Source organism: Pongo abelii, chromosome 7 (assembly GCF_028885655.2).
Source record: "Pongo abelii isolate AG06213 chromosome 7, NHGRI_mPonAbe1-v2.0_pri, whole genome shotgun sequence".
Lineage (NCBI taxonomy): Eukaryota > Metazoa > Chordata > Mammalia > Primates > Hominidae > Pongo > Pongo abelii.
The window spans coordinates 104479847-104501077 of NC_071992.2; the positions used below are offsets into that span (position 1 = coordinate 104479847).

General features: G+C 35.6%; 1 long non-coding RNA gene across 1 annotated transcript in view; it reads left to right on the top strand.

Annotated features, from left to right (window-relative positions):
* Positions 1 to 21016, top strand: part of LOC134761951 (uncharacterized) — a 375518-nt gene extending 354502 nt beyond the window's left edge. The window contains exon 5 of the long non-coding RNA XR_010141222.1: positions 20346 to 21016. This is a non-coding gene — a long non-coding RNA (uncharacterized LOC134761951). The remainder of the gene's footprint in view (positions 1 to 20345) is intronic.
* The last annotated feature ends 215 nt before the right edge of the window (positions 21017 to 21231 follow it).

Here is a 21231-nt window from a genome sequence, read left to right on the forward strand (position 1 = left end):
AAAGTAGGTCTTAAATAATTAATGTTACCCAAGAGTTTTTGGAAGTCATTTAAAGTTTTCAAAGAATCTCTCCTAATTTGAACTTTTTGAGGTTGAATACACTGTTTATCGACCACCATTCCTAAATATTGAACAGGAATGTTCTGTTGAATTTTATCCTGAGCGATGTGTAATCCAGCCTCTGTAACACGGCAGCTCAAAATTTGATAACAGTCAATTAATTCTTTATCAGTGGGGGTGGCAATTAAAATATTGTCAATATAATGAAGAATATAGGCTTGGGGAAATTGGGCTCAAACTGGTGAAAGCACTCGTCCAACATGAAGCTGGCAGACTGTAGGGCTATTTAGTATTCCCTGAGGAAGTACTTTCCATTGATAATGAGCTGCAGGCTCCTGATTATTGATAGATGGTACAGTAAAAGCAAATTTTTCACAATCCGATTTATGTAAAGCAATATGAAAAAAATATCCTTAAGATCAATAACTATGAGAGGCCAATTCTTAGGTATTAAAGCAGGGGCAGGCATGCCGGGTTGGATGGCCCCCATAGGTTTAATTACAGCGTTAATGGCCCTTAATCAGTTATCATTAGCCACTTGCTTGATTTCTTTTTTACTAGAAACACAGGAGAATTCCAGGGGGAAAGAGAAGGTTCCACACTCCCAAGTTGTAAGTGTTCAGAAACTAATTGAGTTAAAACCTCCAGTTTTTCTTTAGAAAGCTGCCGCTGCTGAGTCCACACAGGTGTGTCAGATTTCCACTGTAAAGGGATAGGATCAGGAGGCGTAGCAGTGGCTGCCATTAAAAAAGATAACCTAAACCAGCCCTGTCTTCTTTACAGTAATTGGGAGGGGTTTAGTAAACACCTTGTGATCAGGTCTAAAAAATTAGGGTACAATTTAGCATGACCTTGTTTAACGGTAGTAAAAGAGACAGGAGCTTGGCCTGGGGTGCGTAATTTATCCCAAGCTCTCACACACACCTTTATTACTTGTTCTGTTGAGGGAAGAGAGAGACCCTCTCATATTGTTTCATATTGTTTTATACTCAGTACCTATTTTAAAAAAAAACAACAACAACCACAAGGAAGTAAAATCAAAGACAGGCAGCCCGGTGCCAGGCCTGAAACCAGGCCTGGGCCTGCCTGGCCTAAACCCAGTAGTTAAAAATCAACTCATAACTTAGAAGCCGATGTTATTCATAGATTCCAGACATTGTATAGAAGAACATTGTGAAACTCCCTGCTCTGTTCTGTTTCTCTCTAACCACCGGTGCGGGCAGCCCCTGTCACGTACCCCTTGCTTGCTCAAATCAATCACGACCCTCTCATGTGAAATCCTTAGAGTTGTGAGCCCTTAAAAGGGAAAGGAATTGCTCACTCAGAGAGCTCGGATTTTAAGGCAGTAGCTTGCTGATGCTCCCAGCTGAATAAAGCCCTTCCTTCTACAACTCGGTGTCTGAGAAATTTTGTCTGCAGCTCGTCCTGCTACACTGTGGTAAGAGCATCAAAGCCTAATTGGGCATAAGTATGAGAGAAACTATCTGAGCCTGTGAGCTGGGCCTGAGTAACTAGAATGCCGTTAGTCCAATTTAGCTGAGCCTGCAAACGGGACTCCTCTGACCACCAGGTACGAAATTGTAAATGCTGAGACGGGGTTAGAACAGCTTTTGCCAAAAGGTCCCAGTCTAAAGGAAGCAAAGTGACCTCCATACAAAAAAGTTTGTAATAGCATTTTAACATATGGAGAAGTAGGGCCATACTGAGTACAAGCATCCTTAAATTATTTTAAAAAGGTAAGATTGAGAGGTACATAATGACACATTTGTATCCCTTAGAAGTTAGGAGGTTCTAGCGCCACCAGATAAGCCCATGCGTCTAATCCACTTGTTTCTTTGTTTTGGCATAATAAGCGTTGCATTGAAGTTTCAATTTTGGCATAATAAGCGTTGCATTGAAGTTTCAAGAGTAGGTATCTGAGACGGAGTTGGCATAGAAGTGAAAGGAAAAGCATGTGTAGATAAGGGAAACTGAGGGTGAGAGGGTTGGACCGGAATGAGAGTGTGAGAAAGAGGCATTGGGGGAGCAGAAGGAGGAGAAGTATACTGGTGATTACTGGCGTCCATGTGTGAGGAAGGGTACAGAGAAGCAGGCTGAGTGGATGGCAAAGTGACCAGTTGAGGAACCGAAATGACAGGAGGGTGAGGGGCTGAAGTGGATGGGGGAGGGCCTGCAGAATTATAGGTAAATTGTAGTTTGGTCCTGGAGCCATTAGCCAACTCTGGAGGTTTGAAGAGAGAAAAATTAGCATATGTATGGTCCCAGGCTGTCTTGAGTCGGGGCCGGGGCCGCGGGAGCTACAAGTAGGGGCTCTTCATGAAAAGAAATAAGAGCATCAGGGGGTGACCGTTATCCAAAGTCACCGGAGTTAGACATTGAATTCTCAGAATCATTAGGTGGGGAAGGAGTAGCCGAATGGAGAAGCTGATCAGATAAGGAAGGCCATGCAGGAGAGAAGGGTTGAGCAGGTATTAGGACAGCACGTACCAAAGCCCAGTGACGGAAACATAATTCCCTGCCAGGACCAGTTCCCGGAATGTTGCACCAACACGATCCCATACTTTTACATATACGGTTCGTTTTTCAGGAAACCAAGGACAGTATTTTTCCACCGCCCTGAATAAAGTGACCATATTTTCCATGGTTACTTGGACCCTTCCCTTTTTTAACAGGTCTACATCTAAGGTTCCCGCAACAGGCTGAGGCAAGAGAATGGCGTGAGCCCCGGAGGCGGAGCTTGCAGTGAGCCGAGATCATGCCACTGCACTCCAGCCTGGGTGACAGAGCAAGACTCCGTCTCAAAAAAAAAAAAAAAAAAAAAAAGAAAAGGGAAAAGAGTAGCTTTACAGGAAAGTCTGGTACAAAATAGCCTAAAATCCCCCCAAATGCACAAGCGTTGAAATAAATGTTAGATATTATTGAAGGATACTATAATGACATGACAACTAAGTGTAAAACACAATTCCAAACTTGATGCCTTTACTATAAAGAACATTATTGTGACAACTGGCAAAATGCAATTTAGATTTATAATTTATAAATGTAAATTTCATGATTATTTCATGGCAACCTAGGGGAATGTCCTTGTTTATAGGAAATACATATTCAGGGGTGATGAGTTATCAGATTGGCAACTTACTCTCATATGGTACATAAAAAATCAGGAAAGAGGTTCTTTGTATTGTACTTGCATTTTTTTCTGTAAGTTTAAGATTGTTTTAAAATAAAGTTTTTAAGAGATAAAATATTGAACCATTAACCTTTTGCCATCAATTTTAAATTAACTGAAATTTGATCAGTTATAAAAGTTTCACATGTATTTGAGCAGAATGGATACTGACCTAGTGTGTAGAGAGGTCTTTGTACAATATGTTTATATGGCTTTTACTCATGTAATTCATATTTCCTATATTCTTACAACTCTTTGGTCTGCTTATTAGGTCTGTTTCTGATAAAGATGTGTTAAATATTACTATTTTCCTTGAAATTATGTTGATTTTGTTATTAAATTCTGAGATTGTTAAAGTGAATACAAGTTCATGACTAATATTCTTGGTGGATTATTATTTTTATTATTTATTACTATTATTGCATTTTGCCATGCATTCTATTTTGCTTGTTGTCAATATTGCTGTTAATTAGCATTTACTGGGTAAAACTTTTCATCTTATTTCTCAGCTTCTGTGCCATTATATTTTTAAACAGCATATAGATTTTTTCCAACCTCTGTCTTTTATTGTTGTCTTAGTTTTTTTTTTTTTTATTTTTTGCCAGTATTTATATATTTGCTTTTAACTTTTTAATTTATGCTTTCTCTTTAACATGTTTTTTCCTTGCCTCTTTTTTTCTATTTTTTTCTGTATCATGGGTTGTGTTTTATTTTTTCCCATTTATTTTCTATATTGCTTGAATGTAAAATATTCTACTTCCATTCTTTAATTACAATTAATTTTTCAATATTCTCATTTGACTTAAATGACACTATTTTACAGGCAGACATATCAAGTATTAATTTTGATTTCCCCTATTATATGTTATTTTTGTTTAATTTTTTAAGTACAATTGTTTTTATGTAAAATTATTCATAATTTTTATGGTTTAACAGAGCACTGACAAATTTTTTTAAATTTGCTCACTGAATTTTTTGGTTAACATCTTTTTATATCTCCTTTCCTCCTTGTGATGTCAATCATCATCATCTGCCTATTTGTTAAAATTATTTGTAACTTCGAAGTTAGTATTGATAGCATTTTCCCACTAAATTGTGGACATACTCAGAGTGGTGAAAAATTGAGTCACTCAGCACACACCTTCTCAGCTGAGGCTGAAGACAATGCCCTTCCTCCCTGGTTTTGCTCTCAGACAGTAAACAAGTTTCCTTTTGTGGTCAACGGAGTGACAAGCTTTTCTTATTTTTGTGTCTTTTTTTGGTGATTCTGGTTTAAAATGGTCTCTTATGCGTAGTGCTGAAATACTGCCTAGTGTTCCCAAGCACACGAAGGCTGTGATGTGCCATATGGAGAAAATACATGTATTAGATAAGCTTCGTGCAGTCATGAGTTCCAATGCTTGTTGGCTGTGAGTTCAATGTTAATGAATCAATAATACCATATATCCAGAGAAAGGAAGAGAAAATTCACTGATCTGTATATGAGAGCACTCTGGAAAGTGCTAAAGTAACATCTATAGCCTGTGATGTAACTATTGGAAAGATGGAAAAGCAACTAAATGTATGGATTCATGAGATGATGCTCCATTAAAAAAAGAAAAAGTATAGTGGGGAGCATTGTTGTAGGGCTGAAAGCCAGAGTCAAAAAATGTTAAGCCCTTCTCACTTATGCTGGCTAGCTTCCATTTCTCAACTTTCAAAAGATGATAAGGTGTGGAATATGTTAAACTTCCAAGAGAGGCAGTATCTACAGATCAGGAGGCTGTGGAAGAAATCTGAAAATACCTGCTAAATATTATACAGGAACAGGTCATGTGGAAAAGCAGGTTTTTGACACTGATGAGGCTGGCTTGTTTTACAAGGACATGGATAAACAACAAATCTATAAAATACAATGGTGTTTTGGTTGATGAAAGTGTCACCAGAAGCTCACAGGAACTTAACTCTGTATTTCCTCTTGGAGGAATAGTTCAATATTCACTTATTCAGTGTTCATAGCAACTTTATAGACTATACTGCAAAGAATGAGAAGTGACTGTATTTTCTTCCTGAAGTAAATAATTTTGTAGCACTTCTTTTGCTCTGTGGAGCTGGAATTCAGATCTCTTGACGTACTGATATTACTGAGGGAGTGTGATACGGCTAGTTTGGTGACTATGAAATAACTGTTAAATGGGAACAAATTGCTACTACCAGGGTTGACTGTTTGCTGCTGCTGACAGAAACAGCAAGCACACAGGAAGGAGCAAGACCCTTTTTCTTCCTTCAGCTTTGAGTTTCTTCCAGCGCCTCCTATTAACATCTCCCAAAGCACAAATGTGGATCCAGTCCCAGCTAACGCATTTCAAAGTGGATTTGGAGCTAAAAGGCCATAACTTAATCACCAGCATAATAAACATCAAATGGGGGAAAAAATAAAAGAAAAAGTTAAACCATAATAACAGCAATTATTGGAGAGCATGAGGATAAACAGAAATTCCTGAACTCTGCTGGAGTTACAATATAACGTGATATAATCATGTTTGAAAACAATTTTGAAATATCTATTACAAAGTTGGAAAAGTACAAATACTATAGTACAACATAGTTCTCTGTGAATTCCTACATTCAGTTTGTATATAGGAAGATAGAGAATGTTTATGGTGCTTTTTTTACAGTAGCAAAAAAAAAAGCATAAATGACTATATGTAAGTGAAGGAATAAATATTGTATTTTTATATTTTATGACACCTTAAAATAATTGAAACATACATTAATATATAAATGATTTACATATTGTATACAGTAAGTATATATTCCTTAGAACTGCAGATTTAACTCAGTCAATTTAAGAAAAGTGCTGCCACCTAATTAATAGGCAAAGCCATTTCTCATTATGCAAATAATCAGGAAAATCAGGCTTACTGGTTTTTCTTTTTTTTTCTTTTAGATGGAGTCTCACTCTGTTGCCCAGGCTGGAGTGCAATGGCACGATTTTGGCTCGCTGCAACCTCTGCTTCCTGGGTTCAAGTGATTCTCCTGTCTCAGCCTCCCGATTAGCTGGGATTACAGGCGCACACCACCACGCCTGGCTAAATTTTTTTGTATTTTAGTAGTGACGGGGTTTCACCATGTTGCCCAGGGTCGTTTCGAGCTCCTGAGCTCAGGCAATCCACCCACCTCGGCCTCCCAAAGTGCTAGGATTACAGGCGTGAGCCACCGCGCCTGGCCAGGCTTACTGTTTTTTAAAATTCATAACGACATGCATTTTATGAATCACTGTAATTAATATCTCACTTCTGAAATCTAATTCTAACATAGATTCATTGAAGAATGGATAGATATGTAGATAGACAGACAGACAGACAGATGGAATGGAAAAACGAGCATATCACATGCCTTAGATGAATAAGTGTTGCCCCTGTTATTATCTCATAACAAAGCCTTCCTCATTTTTTTGGTTCCTGTTACACTCTCTCAAGAGCTATATATTCTCCATCTGTGTCTTTGGTTGGTGCCACAGAGCTTTATACACTCCATAGAGCAGTGCACCATCCTTTGGTTTAAGGAGAGTGGGAAGTGCGCATTCGTTTTTTTTTTTGTAAAGTGAGGTAAAGGTAATGATGAACAGAGTTGTGCCAAATAAAGAACAGACAGCAGCGTGTATTTTTAGGAGGGAATGATTTTAGGAAAGAATACATACAGAATATTTATAGAATACTTAAAAATACTTAACAGACAGTGGAAGTTTGAAAGATTATTTTTTTAAAGAACAACCTTGCCTGAATACTCTCTGGAAATCCAGTCTCTCAGAAATGGGAGTAACCTAATTCCTAGGGAATCAAGCTGATTTTAAGAAGTAATGAATTGATACTGAGGGTATCTATAGAAAGTATGATAAAGGATGCAGGAAAATAAAATGTCTCAATCAACCTGCCTTTAAAATGTTGAAATTTCAGGTGAAGTAAACAAAGCACGAGCAAAGTATAGACATTGATGCCAATGTTCCTGTATACTTTTATCTACTAAAGTGGAAGTCATTTTATCTTAAAGAGGCACTGTACATGTTTGCATGGATACCAGGAAATACAGGTGGTAATGTTCAGAAGGCAATTCACTGGGCTAGCTGTCAAGTTACCTAACCTTTGTGTCCCTCTGTTTCCTGTTCTTCAGTTGAATGATTTCCCTAAGGAATGAAGTGATACATTCACCCACTTTCACTATCTGGAAGAAAAAAACTTCATCCAGGCTAATACTGAGTCTTAGAAACAATCATGCAAGCAGGCAGACCAACAAAAATCTCTCATGTTATTTCAAAACCAACACCAAAAGTTTCACATGCTAACTATGCAAAAGAGAGATTTTTGCTGCTCACACTCATATAGTTTACCCTTTACCACTGGTACACTTATAGACATGGTCAGTATCGTCATCTTAAAAGTAAGGCATGCCAACAGAATTTATATTTTTATAACATTTTAATGATGAACACAACTTACATTATTTTTATTTGAAATATTTTTAAGTACCAGAAAATGAAAAATTCTAAGGTTGAAAAATTAATTAAAAGGGGATACATAATCAGATAAAATCTCATCAGCAATTACAATATGCAAGGGAGTATGATAGGTCAATTGGGGATTCAAAGATAAATAATGAAGAGAATCTTCATAAAAATAATAGCTATTAACTATCATGGTCTTGCTCTGTGCAAGATATTTTTCTAGTGCTTTAAAATTATTCCTTTCAAATAATTATCTGATATAGTGCTTGGAAGGGTAATATTATTGGCTCAAGCCACACAGCTAATCATTGGTAGAGGCAGGGTTTGAACCCTGAGTTTTCACCGGTATGTTATATTGCCTATATCCCTATACATGGAGAGCTTAATATAATGTTTCCTGATAAAACCAAATTCTCCAATATATTAGCAGAAATTAGTAGTAGGAATATCAAAAGATGCCATCGATTCTAAATAGTAAAACATATGAACATATTTTAAAATATTTTTACTGTAAATGTTACAAAGTCAAATATAGAATTATGAAAATTATTGGTACAATATGATGGAAGAAAGGGGTGAATCAATAAACTCAAATCTTTTTGTTGTTTAAAGCTTTGAAACTATTCAATTATTTTGCTTTGAAACTATTCAATTATTTTATGTCAAGTTTCCTATAGAGTCTCCTGCTAGAAATATCAAACAGAATTCTGGCCTGCAGGCATTCCATTGATACAACTGTCACTAAAATTGCAAAGACTCATTTACATTAAATAGCAGTAGAATCATAATATTCAGTAGAATTTTTCACTTTGAATGCCAGCTCATGCTGAGAACTATGATTGCTTATTCAATTAATGAATACAATGAAGAAAGGTAAGACTTGAAAATTTCTATTTTGGTATTAGTTTAAATGAATATTATAATTAAATATTAGTATGTATACTGAAATCCTTGCTGTTCTAAACAATACTGACATGACAAACATGAAATGGTTTGGGTAAAAGAGCTGATGAATCAAGTTTTAGCCAAAATGATGTACATGGTGAACACATGCTTTGAGAACATTCTAAGTCAAACACATAGCAATGATAGATAAAATATTTAAAAGAGAAAGTAACTGATATAATCATACGCAGCAACCCAGTAAGTATCTCCATCAAATGTTGAACACTGTGCAATCTAATCTAATCCTGGAACTCAACTTTAAAGGTAATGACGGCTAAAAGTGATCTGCTGTAAACACACATGCATGCATGCATGCATGCACGTGCTCACACACACACACACACACACAGACACTTTAATGCATTGGTGGACTGGAACCAGGCTGCCCATTACCTAGGATCATGGGATATGAAAGCTGTATACAACATGGAGGTTGGAGGGAAAAACATATCTTTTTTTCCAGACCTGGGATCTCTGATATCTTTAATGAGAGCACAGGAAAGTCACTGTGAACTGTTGATTTAATGCCAACCCATAGCCTGGAGACACTGAAGTAGGGTGGGATGCCAGACAAAGCCTCCTTCAAAAATGATAGAGATAGAGGAGCAAGGCTTTGCACTGAGATTCCAAAATGTAAAAATAATCTGCCACATATGTGTGTTGCAAATATGTTCTCCTACTCAGTGTTGTTTTTTTTTTTTATTATACCCAAACTTGTGGTTTTTGGTACAGTTAAACTCTTCAATAATTTCTTTATAATTTGTGCTTTCTGTGTTTTGTTTCAGAAAATTTTCCCTTCCCTATTCTATTTCTGTATTGATACATAATAGATGTACACATTTTCAAGATACATCTGATATTTAGATATATTATAATGTATAAAGATCAAATCAGGGTAACTGAGATTTCCATCACCTTAAATATTTATTTTTTCTTATGCTAGAAGCTTCTGAATTATTCTTTTCCAGATATTTTGAAATAGATTTTGAATAGATTATTGTTAACTATATAGTCACCCTGCTGATCTACCAAACACTAGGTATTATTTCTCCTATCTGACTGTATATTTGTACTCATTAATGAACCTCTCTGTATGCCTCCTTCCTCCCTCCTGTTCCTGGCCTCTGGTAACCGCCAATCTACTATCTTCTTGGGATCTATGTTTTTAGCTTCTACTTATAAGTGAGAACACACTGTATTTGTCTTTCTTGCCTGGCTTATTTCACTTAACATAATCCTCCAGTTCCATCCATGATGCTGCAAATGACAGGATGCCATCTTTTAATGGCTAAATAACAGTCCAATATGTATATATACCATATTTTTTAATCCATTCATCCAATGATGGGCATGTAGTTTGATTCCATATTTTGGCTATTGTGAATAGTGCTGCAATAAACATGGGAGTGCAGGTATCTCTTCGATATATTGATTCCCTTTCTTTTGGATATATACTCTGTGGCGGAATTGCTGAATCATATGGCAGTTCTATTTTCAGTTTCTCGACGAACCTCCATATTGTTTTCCATAGTGGTTGTAATAGTTTACATTCCTACTAATCGTGCAGGAGGGTTCCCTTTTCCCCACATATTCCTCAACATTCATTATTCCTTGTGTCTTTGATGTAAGCCATTTTAAATGGGTTAAGATCATATCTCATTATGGTTTTGATTTGCATTTGTCTGATGATTAGAGATGTAGAGCATTGTTTAATAGAGCTGTTGGCCATTTCTATGACTTCTTTTGAGAAATTTCTATACAGATCTTCTACCCATTTTGTAATTGGATTATTATTTTATTGCTACTGAGTTGTGTGAGCTCCATATAAATTCTGGTTATTAATCCCTTGTCAGATGGATAGTTTGCAAATATTTTCTCCCATTCTTTGGGTTGTCTCTTCCCTTTGTTGTTTCCATTGCTTTTCAGAAGCTTTTTAGCTTGATGTAATTCCATTTGTCTATTTTTGCTTAGATTACCTGGGGTTTTCAGGTCTTACACAAAAATCTGTCCAGACCAGTGTCCTGGAGCATTTCCCCATTGTTTTCTTCTAGGAGTTTCAGAGTTACAGGCTTTAGATTTAAGCCTTTAATCTGTTTTGATTTGATTTTTATATATGTTGAGATATATGAGTCTAATTTCATTCTTCTGCATAAGGTTATCCAGTTTTCTCAGCACCCCTTATTGAAGAGGGGGTTATTTCCCTAATGCATGTTTCTGTCAGCTTTGTTGAAGATCAGTTAGCTGTAAATACATGGATTTATTTCTGGGCTCTCTATTCTGTGCTATTGGTATATGGGTCTATCTTTATACCATGTTGTTTTGGTTACTATAGACTTGTAATATATTTGGAACTTAGGTAGTGTGATGCCTCTGGCTTTGTTCTTTTTGCTCAGGATGCTTTGGCTATTCTAGTTCTTTTTTGGCTCCATACACATTTTAGGTTTTTTTTTTTTTTCACAGTTCCTTGAAAATGACTTGGTATTTGACAGTGATTCTATTGAAACTGTAGATTGCTTTGGGCAGTATGGTCTTTTAACTATACACACACACACATATATGTCTATGTATGTGTATAGACACACATATATATACATAGTTCATATATATTTATATATAGTTTACATATATAAAATATATTTATTTGACAAACATTTATTTTATACATAATATACAAATATACTATAATAGAGAGTAAAGATTTTTAAATGAGCAAAATGTAGTGTTCACCCTTAAAAAAGTCATAATTTACAGTTGGATGGAGGCTGGAAACATACAGACAATAACAATATGTCATATAAATAAATGTTATTATAGAGTTATGTTCCTCAAACTTTTTTCACTCTTGTCTCCTAAAGGAAATATTATTTTTAATTTTTTTATTTTTATGGATTTAGGGGTATAACTGCAGTTGTGTTACATGGATATATTGCTTAGTGGTGAAGTATGGGCCTCGCCTAGCTTGGTCACTCTCTAGAGGCTGAGCTGGGAGCTCAGACCATGGTGCATTCCACAGGACAGCCCATCGCCTGAGGCAGCAGAGGACTTCCAACCGTAAATAAAGATCCAGCGTATGTCCATCTGCAATGGCTGCAGCTGGCTTTTATCCCTAAGTGCCTCCTACTGGTCTGGAGGTTGAACTGCACAACCCAATGGAAAATCCGTTGACACAAGTGCACAGCATTAGGGAATGTACATTTCAACAATTATTCTTCTGATCTATGAGCATGAGATGTCTTTTCATTTGTGTGTGTCCACTTCAATTTCTTTCATCAGTATTTTGTAGTTTTTCTTCATTTATTTATTTACTTATTTTTTAATTATACTTTAAGTTTTAGGGTACATGTGCACAACATGCAGGTTAGTTACATATGTATACATGTGCCATGTTGGTATGCTACACCCATTAACTCCTCATTTAACATTAGGTATATCTCCTAATGCTATCCCTCCCCACTCCCCCCACCCCACAACAGTCCCCAGTGTGTGATGTTCCCCTTCCTGTGTCCATGTGCTCTTATTGTTCAATTCCCACCTATGAGTGAGAACATGCGGTGTTTGGTTTTTTGTCCTTGCGATAGTTTGCTGAGAATGATGGTTTCCAGCTTCATCCATGTCCCTACAAAGGACATGAACTCATCATTTTTTATGGCTGCATAGTATTCCACGGTGTGTATGTGCCACATTTTCTTAATCCAGTCTATCATTGTTGGACATTTGGCTTGGTTCCAAGTCTTTGCTATTATGAATAGTGCTGTAATAAATATACGTGTGCATGTGTCTTTATAGCAGCATGATTTATAATCCTTTGGGTATATACCCAGTAATGGGATGGCTGGGTCAAATGGTATTTCTAGTTCTAGATCCCTGAGGAATCGCCACACTGACTTCCACAATGGTTGAACTAGTTTACAGTCCCACCAACAGTGTAAAAGTGTTACTATTTCTCCACATCCTCTCTAGCACCTGTTGTTTCCTGACTTTTTAATGATTGCCATTCTAACTGGTGTGAGATGGTATCTCATTGTGGTTTTGATTTGCATTTCTCTGATGGCCAGTGATGAAAAGCATTTTTTCATGTGTCTTTTGGCTGCATAAATGTCTTCTTTTGAGAAGTGTCTGTTCATATCCTTCATCCACTTTTTGATGGGGTTGTTTGTTTTTTTCTTGTAAATTTGTTTGAGTTTATTGTAGATTCTGTATATTCGCCCTTTGTCAGATGAGTAGATTGCAAAAATTTTCTCCCATTCTGCAGTTTCCCTATTCACTCTGATGGTAGTTTCTTTTGCTGTGTAGAAGCTCTTCAGTTTAATTAGATCCCATTTGTCAATTTTGGCTTTTATTGCCATTGCTTTTGGTGTGTTAGACATGAAGTCCTTGCCCATGCCTATGTCCTGAATGGTATTGCCTAGGTTTTCTTCTAGGGTTTTTATGGTTTTAGGTCTAACATTTAAGTCTTTAATCCATCTTGAATTAATTTTTGTATAAGGTGTAAGGAAGGGATCCAGTTTCAGCTTTCTACATATGGCTAGCCAGTTTTCCCAGCACCATTTATTACATAGGGAATCGTTTCTCCATTTCTTGTTTTTGTCAGGTTTGTCAAAGATCAGATAGTTGTAGATATGTGGCATTATTTCTGAGGCCTCTGTTCTGTTCCATTGGCCTATATCTCTGTTTTGGTACCCGTACCATGCTGTTTTGGTTACTGTAGCCTTGTAGTTTTTCTTGTAGAAATATTTCACCTCCTTGGTTCATTCCTAGATATTTTATATTTTTGTAGCTATTGTAAATGGCATTGCCATTTTGATTTCTTTCTCAGCTATTTCATCACTGATATATTGAAACACTACTGATTTTTATATGTTGATTTTGTATCCTGTAAATTTACTGAATTTGCTTACCAGTTCTAACAGATTTTGGATTGAGTCTTTAGAGTTTTCCAAATATAAGATCATGCCATCTGCGAACAAAGATAATTTGACTTCTTCCTTTCTAATTTGGATGCCCTTTATTTATTTCTCTTGTCTGATAGCTCTAGCCAGGACTTCCATTACTATGTTGAATAAAACTGGTGAGTGCATAACTTTATCTTATTCCAGATCTCTGAGAAAAGGCTTTTCATTTTCTCCCACTCAGTATGATGTTTGCTATGGCTTTGTCATATATAGTCTTTCTTAATTTGAGGTCTGTTCCTCTATATCCAGTTTTTTATCAACTGTCTTTTCATCATCTCTTAAAATAATCACATGATTTTTGTTCTTGGTTTTGTTAATGTATCATTGATTTGCATATGTTGAACCAGCCTTGCATCCTGGGGGTAAATCTCCCTTGATCATAGTATATAATCTTTTTTTTTTGTGATGGAGTCTTGCTCTGTCGCCCAGGCTGGAGTGCAGTGGCGTGATCTCTGCTCACTGCAAGCTCTGCCTCCCGGGCTCACGCCAGTCTCCTGCCTCAGCCTCCCGAGTAGCTGGGACTACAGGCGCCCACCACCACGCCCGGCTAATTTTTTGTGTTTTTAGTAGAGACAGGGTTTCACTATGTTAGCCAGGATGGTCTCGATCTCCTGACCTTGTGATCCACCCTCCTCAGCTGCCCAAAGTGCTGGGATTACAGGCGTGAGCCACCGCGCCCTATATAATCTTTTTGATGAGCTCCTGGATTTGGTTTGTTGGTATTTTGTTGAGGATTTTTGCATGTACCTTCATCAGTGATATTTGTCCACAGTTTTCTTTTTTTTGTATGTATCCTCATCTGGTTTAGTATCTGTGTTATGCTGGCCTTAACTAATGAGTTTGGATTTATACTTTCCTTTTTAATTTTTTTGAAGAGTTTTAGTAGAATTGATAGTAGGTCTTCTTTAAATGTTTGGTAGAATTCAGCAATGAAGCTATCAGGTCCTAAGATGTTTTTGATGGGATACCTTTTTTATGACTTTGATCTCGATACTTGTTATTAGTTTGTTGAAGTTTTCTATTTCTTCATGGTTCAGCCTTGGTCGGCTCTATGTGTCTAGAAATGTATCCATTTCTTTTAGGCTTTCCAATTGGTTAGTATATAGTTTTTCTAACAGATTCTAATGATTTCGTTTTTCTTTTTGTTTGAATTGTTATGTCTTCGTTTTTTGTTTCTGATTTTCTGTATTTGAGCCTTCTGTCTTTTTTTTTCCCATAGTCTAGCTAAAGGCTATCAATTATGCTTGTCTTTTCTAAAAGCCAACTTCTCATTTTGTTGATCTTCTGTGCTGTTATATTAGTCTCATTCATTTCTGTTCTGATCTTTAATATTTTTATATTGCTTATCTCTTAACAAGTTGCTGTAGTTATTGTTGTTCTTGAAAGATTTGTGTTTTGGGCTAGAGATATGAGTGGAAGCCACCACAATTACAGTATTAGAGTATTTTGGATTTGTCTGTGTACTTAATTATATCATTTAATCTTACAACTTCAGATGTTCTTTTTGCATGTTTGTGTTTTTATTTTCAGATCGAAGAACTACATTTAGCATTACTTTATAAGATAGTTTTGGTGGTGGTGAATTTTCTGAGCTTTTGTTTGTTTGGGAAAGTCTTCATGTATCTTTTATATTTGAAGGATTATATTGCTGGATATGATATTCTTAGATGGCAGATATTTTTCTTTCCGTGCTGTGAAAACATTATCCCACTGCCTCTTGGCCGGTATGGTTTGCAATGAGAAGTCTGTTTCTGGATAAATTGGAGCTCCTTTATATGATATTTGCTTCTTTTCTCTTGCTGCTTTCAGGATCCTCTCTTTGTGCTTAACCTTTGAGAGTTTGACTATTAGATGCCTTGGGGTAGTCTTATACGGGTCCAACTTATTCAATGTTCTTTGACCTTCTTGTACCTGGTTATTTACAACTTTCTTAAGTTTTATAAAGATTTTTGTTATTAGTTGTTTTAATAAACTTTCTATACATTGCTGTTGTTCAGCCACCTCTTGAACAGCAATAATGTTTAGATTTGATCTTTTGACATAATTTTACATATCTTGTAGGTGGTGCTTGTTTCTTCTCATTCTTTTTTTTTCCTTCTCCTCTGACTGTATATTTTCAAAAAGCCTGTATTTTGGCTTATGAATTCTTTCCTCACCTTGATATGATCTGCTGTTGAATGCCTTTAAAAAAATGTTTCAGTTCAGCAAAGGTGTTTTTCAGTTCCAAGATTTCTGTTTGTTTTTGTTATTTCAATCTCTTTGTTACATTTCTCTGATCTGAATTGCTTTTCTGTATTATCTAGGAGATCACTGAGTTTCTTAGAAATGTTATTTTGAATTCTTAGTCAGAGAGCTCACATACCACCATCTCATTAGGGGTCAGTTACTGGTTCCTTGCTTTGTCTGTTTGGGGCACTCATTATTTCTTATTTGCTATGTGGATTTACATCTGTGTATTTGCATTGAATGATTATTTATTTATTCCAGTCTTCTCTGTGTGGCTTGTTTTGGTTTTTATTGGATATGTTTGACTAGAATTTTTTTGTAATTTACCTGTTGATTTTTTTCCCCCACTAGGTTACTGCTCCTTTTTGGCACTGGATAATGCCTTAATCCCAGGCATGCCTTAGCTCTAGCAGACAAAATAGGGCTGCCTGTGTAGAATAGGAGAGGCTTCAAAGGGAATATACAGCAGTATGGAAAGGTTGTCTAGGGATTTGTGCCTAGGGATCTTGTGGAATGTAATTCCTGCAGTGTAGTCCCGCTGAACAACTACTGTGATTTGGCATCGCCTTTAGCCAAGTTAAAGAACAGCTTCTAGGGCTGGAGTTAGTAGTCTTACCTCCCTCCTTTGTTTCTGACTGTCCTTAGGACTATTTCTCCCTTCAAGCACTCACAATACTTCCCTTGGGTTGAAGCAGGTACACATCTCCTGCCAGGGAACTCAAAATCGTAGGGAAGATGGTTGTTCACCTTGATCTCATTATTTCAAGTATAGAAATCATGACATGAGGGAATTTCCTACACACTTGGTACCAGTAGATTAGAATAAGGCACATCACAGAAATGGAAGATCGATTCTTTTATCAGAGATTTTTCATTTCTCTGTTGTCCTGGGAGCTGTCTTATCCTCATATTTGAGCTCTGGGACATTGCTGGTCATAACCTGGGTGCTGTATATTTGTTTTTCTTTTAGTAGAAGTAAAGCCAGCTTGCTTCTGCACTTCCATTTTGAAACCAGAAGTTCCCTGCCCTACTCTAATATGTTTTACATGTAGAAATAAACCCACCTACCGTACCATATAAACTATGTAAAGAAAGTAATGACTAAAAAATCAAACTATTGGGGGTGTGGGGAGAGATTTTAGAACTTTTAGATAGTTCAGCAGTTAGATAATCACTTCTTGCATAATTGGGATATGACTCAACATTTGAAAAAAAAAGTGTAGACTATTTTCTCTTCAGGATACAGATGGCTAGCTAAAGGGCACCAAAACCATGCACTTACATCAACCTTTCCTATATAGAATTTACCTTTTAGAACAATTTCAGCCTCTGTCCTTTCTAATATGAAAATTTAAAAATAAATTACAGTTACTACCTATTTATCTTTTATAAGGGCAGCCATTGGCTCAGTGGTTTGCAGAATTATTTTGAAAGAATGCTGTTGGAATTGCAGTGTTTGGGAGTGTTTCAATTGCTGGCTGCAGACATAAAAATGTCATTTAGAAACTGCACTTATTTCACTGTTTTTGTTACTGTTATTGAACAAATAGAAAATTAACTTCAAAACTCTAAAAATATTTTGTAGCTATTAGAGGGAAACAAGGTTTTAAGAAATGTTATTTGTATAAAGTAAAATAAGAATTTAAGAAAATAAACAAATTATTGCAAACTTTGCCTATTGAAGCAAACTGCCTGCAGTCTTCAAGACATATTTAAGTTGCTAAGACTCATATCTTAATTATACGAAAGTTCATAAAAGCTTTCAAAGTGTTTTAAGGCAGCTAGAGTATCCAGAAGCTGCATACTACATCATAGATCTTAATGAGGTTGCTAATTCCTCACTCTTTTTTAAGGAAATGCTCAGTACTTTTACTCATATTCTTTCTTTCTTTGTATACTTTTTAAAGTCTCATGTAATGGGACATTTTATTTGTGTAGTGTTCTGCTAAAATCAGTATGAAATTATCACAAGAATAAACTAAAATGCATATTCATATGTAGGCAATACTATCACGTTAGATACTAATTGTATATTCTTTCCCTATGGTTTATAGTCAACACAATTTGGGCAAAGATATATAGGTGTCTATTTTTCTGAATAATCTACAAATACAACAGAATGTTAAAAACCCCAAACCACTTACTTGGGAAATATTCAAATTAGAATATATTGCTGTCAAATGCAAGCATCAATTAGGATATTGCAGCTTGTGTTATCATTAACATGTACACAAAGAAGGTAAAAATTACAATCTAGAGTCACATTAATTGCTAATATAGGCATCTTAAAACAATAAAAAAACTGAGAAGAGTGGAAAACTTTCCTGAAAATAAAGAGAAGTGCTCTGAAAAGGGACCAACTGAAGGTGGTACAAATGCTGTAGGATGCCCAAGGTCACACCTAGAATACAACCTAGATCAAAACAGACCTCCTGTTTCTGGGTCTAGTGTAATTTCCCTGACCCAATGGATGCTGGGCATTTTATTTTATCCATTTTTTTTCATATTTACATGTAACATTTTTTAGTCAAAATTCCATAATAATTTGCCCTGTAAGGCTTCAGGAAAACTTGTGCTTTTGTAGATTATCTGACTTTTCTATACTGGAGTGAGAATGATGCTCTTTCCAGATTTATATACTGCAAGCGGAAGCCAAAAAGTCCCACAGAAGTTAGTTTTCCTATTTGCCTTTTAACATACACACCTTATCATCTTCAGTCATATCAATTTTTTAAATGTCAACAAGAAACATTAAGGATTCATGGATAGTTTCTTGATAAATAAACCCAAGTCTGAAAGAAGCTTGACTTTAAAATATAAGACAGAAAGCACAGTATCTTTGGGATATATGATAAAATTTATTTTGGCCTTTAACTATGTGCACAATTACCTGTTTCTTTAACTTAGTCTCCACAAAAGGCATCTCAATTCAGTTTTACTCTCCTACATAAAGCAAAGTTTGTGTTTTTATTTTTATTGTACAATGTTTCTTTTTCTCTTCCAAAACAACAGCTGCTTGGTGGTCACCTTGAGCCTTAAGGAGGGTTAATATGATTGTATGTGTGACATATTTCACTAATATTTTATCACTCACCTCCACAAGTTGTACTTAAAGCTAAGAACAATTTTAAATCTTCTTTATGCTAATAAAAACAAAACACATTTCATAAATTAGTTATTAATTTTCCTTGGTATGCAATCTTATTAACCATGCTATTGCAAAAAACCCTGTTTTATTACATTATTGCTAGTATGAAGGTACATTCATTTTAGGGAATTAATCTTTTCTGTATAGTCAAAATTTGCAACTACATATTTTAGTGATAGATTTAAATCATACAGATAAACATCCTTTAAAACTCACTTCAGTCATTCATTGAATATGAAGATTTAAAACCAAACTTGAAGACTGAGAGGAGTTTGCCATAATTTTAGTCTGCCTTTTTCAATGAAAACCAGCAAATATAAGGGCCTAATTTTAAATATTTGAGGTTTAGTATTATGTTACACCTTTGTCAATGAACTAGGTAAGACAGTTCTGGAATCTGGTTTAAAAAGACTGAGTATTCATACAGGTTTCTCATATGTATAGGCATAATAATTTTAAAAATTTAAAAAGCTCCGATTTTTAAGTGAGCTGTTGGTAAATTCAGTGTAGCTTTATTATATGGGATTTAATAAATAATTTATTTTCTAGATTTAATTTAATGTATTTATATATTTATATTACAAATTTATTTATACTTGTATTATGTTTATCCTTAAATTTATAATACATAAAATATAGATTTATATAATACATTATTCATAAAAATAAATTAAATATTAAATGCATTTTCTATAGCAGTTATTCTCTCATTGACACCAAAATGAATTAGAAGTGTAAATGCAGTAAATGCATGGACACGACAAAAAATGGGAATTTTGTTTTAAAAATATTACTATCACTCTTTCAAATGTCACAATAACACATCTAGTTTAGTCAAAATTTCTACCTTTTTGTTTACCAATTTATAATCAACTGGCATTTATTGCCTAATACTAGGTCAAAGCATTATTCTAAAGCCATCTACTTTGCCAATAATATATTATTTCTTAATTGATTGCTTAATACATAAATTCATTTATCCAACTAATAGAGATAGAAAAATTACTCACGTATTGTTCATTTTCTTGAAATTGTAATCATGAAGAGAAAGTTCATTTTCTTAAAGAAATCACAATCAAGAAGAGGAGACAGATATGTTAGTAACTAGTTGTAAGATAGTGATGAATATCAATCACATATGTATGTGACTCTTCTTGTCTGATATGGTTTGGCTGTGTCCTCACTCAATTCTCATCTTGAACTGTAGTTCCCATAATCCTCCTGTGTTGTGGGAGGGACCTGGTGGGAGGTAATTGAATTATGGGGGTGGTTACTCCCATATTGCTGTTCTCATGATAGTGAGTGAGTTCTCACAAGATCTGATGGTTTTATAAGGGACTTTTCCCTTCCTTTGCTCTGTAGTTCTCCTTGCTGCTGCCATGTGAAGACGGACATGTTTGCTTCCCTCTCTGCCATAATTGTAAGTTTCCTGAGGCCTCCCTACCCCTGAGGAACTGTGAGTAAATTAAACTTCTTTCTTGGCTGGGCACAGTGGCTCATGCCTGTAATCCTAGCCCTTTGAGAGTCCTAGATGGGCAGATTGCCTGAGCTCAGGAGTTCGAGACTAGCCTGGGCAACATGATTAAACCCCATCTCTACTAAAAATACAAAAAGTTAGCCAGGTGTGGTGGCATGCACCTGTAGCCCCAGCTACTCAGGAGGCTGAGCCATGAAAATTGCTCAAACCCAGGAGGCAGAGGTTGCCATGAGCCGAGATTATGCCACTGTACTACAGCCTGGGCAGCAGAGCAAGACTGTCTCAAAAAAAAAAAGTCATTTTTCTTTTATAAATTACCCAGTCTCAGGTATGTCTTTATTAACAGCATGAGAATGAACTAGTACACTGTCCTTCCACTTAATGTAGTTGGGGATGTAAAACTAATATAAAGAAATTATCTGAGACCTCTCGAGAGTGTAGCTAGGATTTATTGAGAGAAAGATACACTGAGAGGTAACTTTTTTTATCCCCTTTGGTTGAAAGAGAAAAGTTTTAGAATCTGACAGATTTCAATTTGAATCCTGGCTGTGATATTTATTTGCTATATTATATTTCTGTTTGTTTATACATAAAATAAGCATAATATAACATAAGGCTATTTTTTAAAGAAATAAATAACATGTAAATTATAGCATTATAATCCATAAATATTGGTCCCTTCCTTCTTCAGTCCTTCTTTCTGACCATAAGTACAATTATATTCAAACAAAGGAGAGCTGGGAGGTACAGACAAGGAATAATGAATTACCA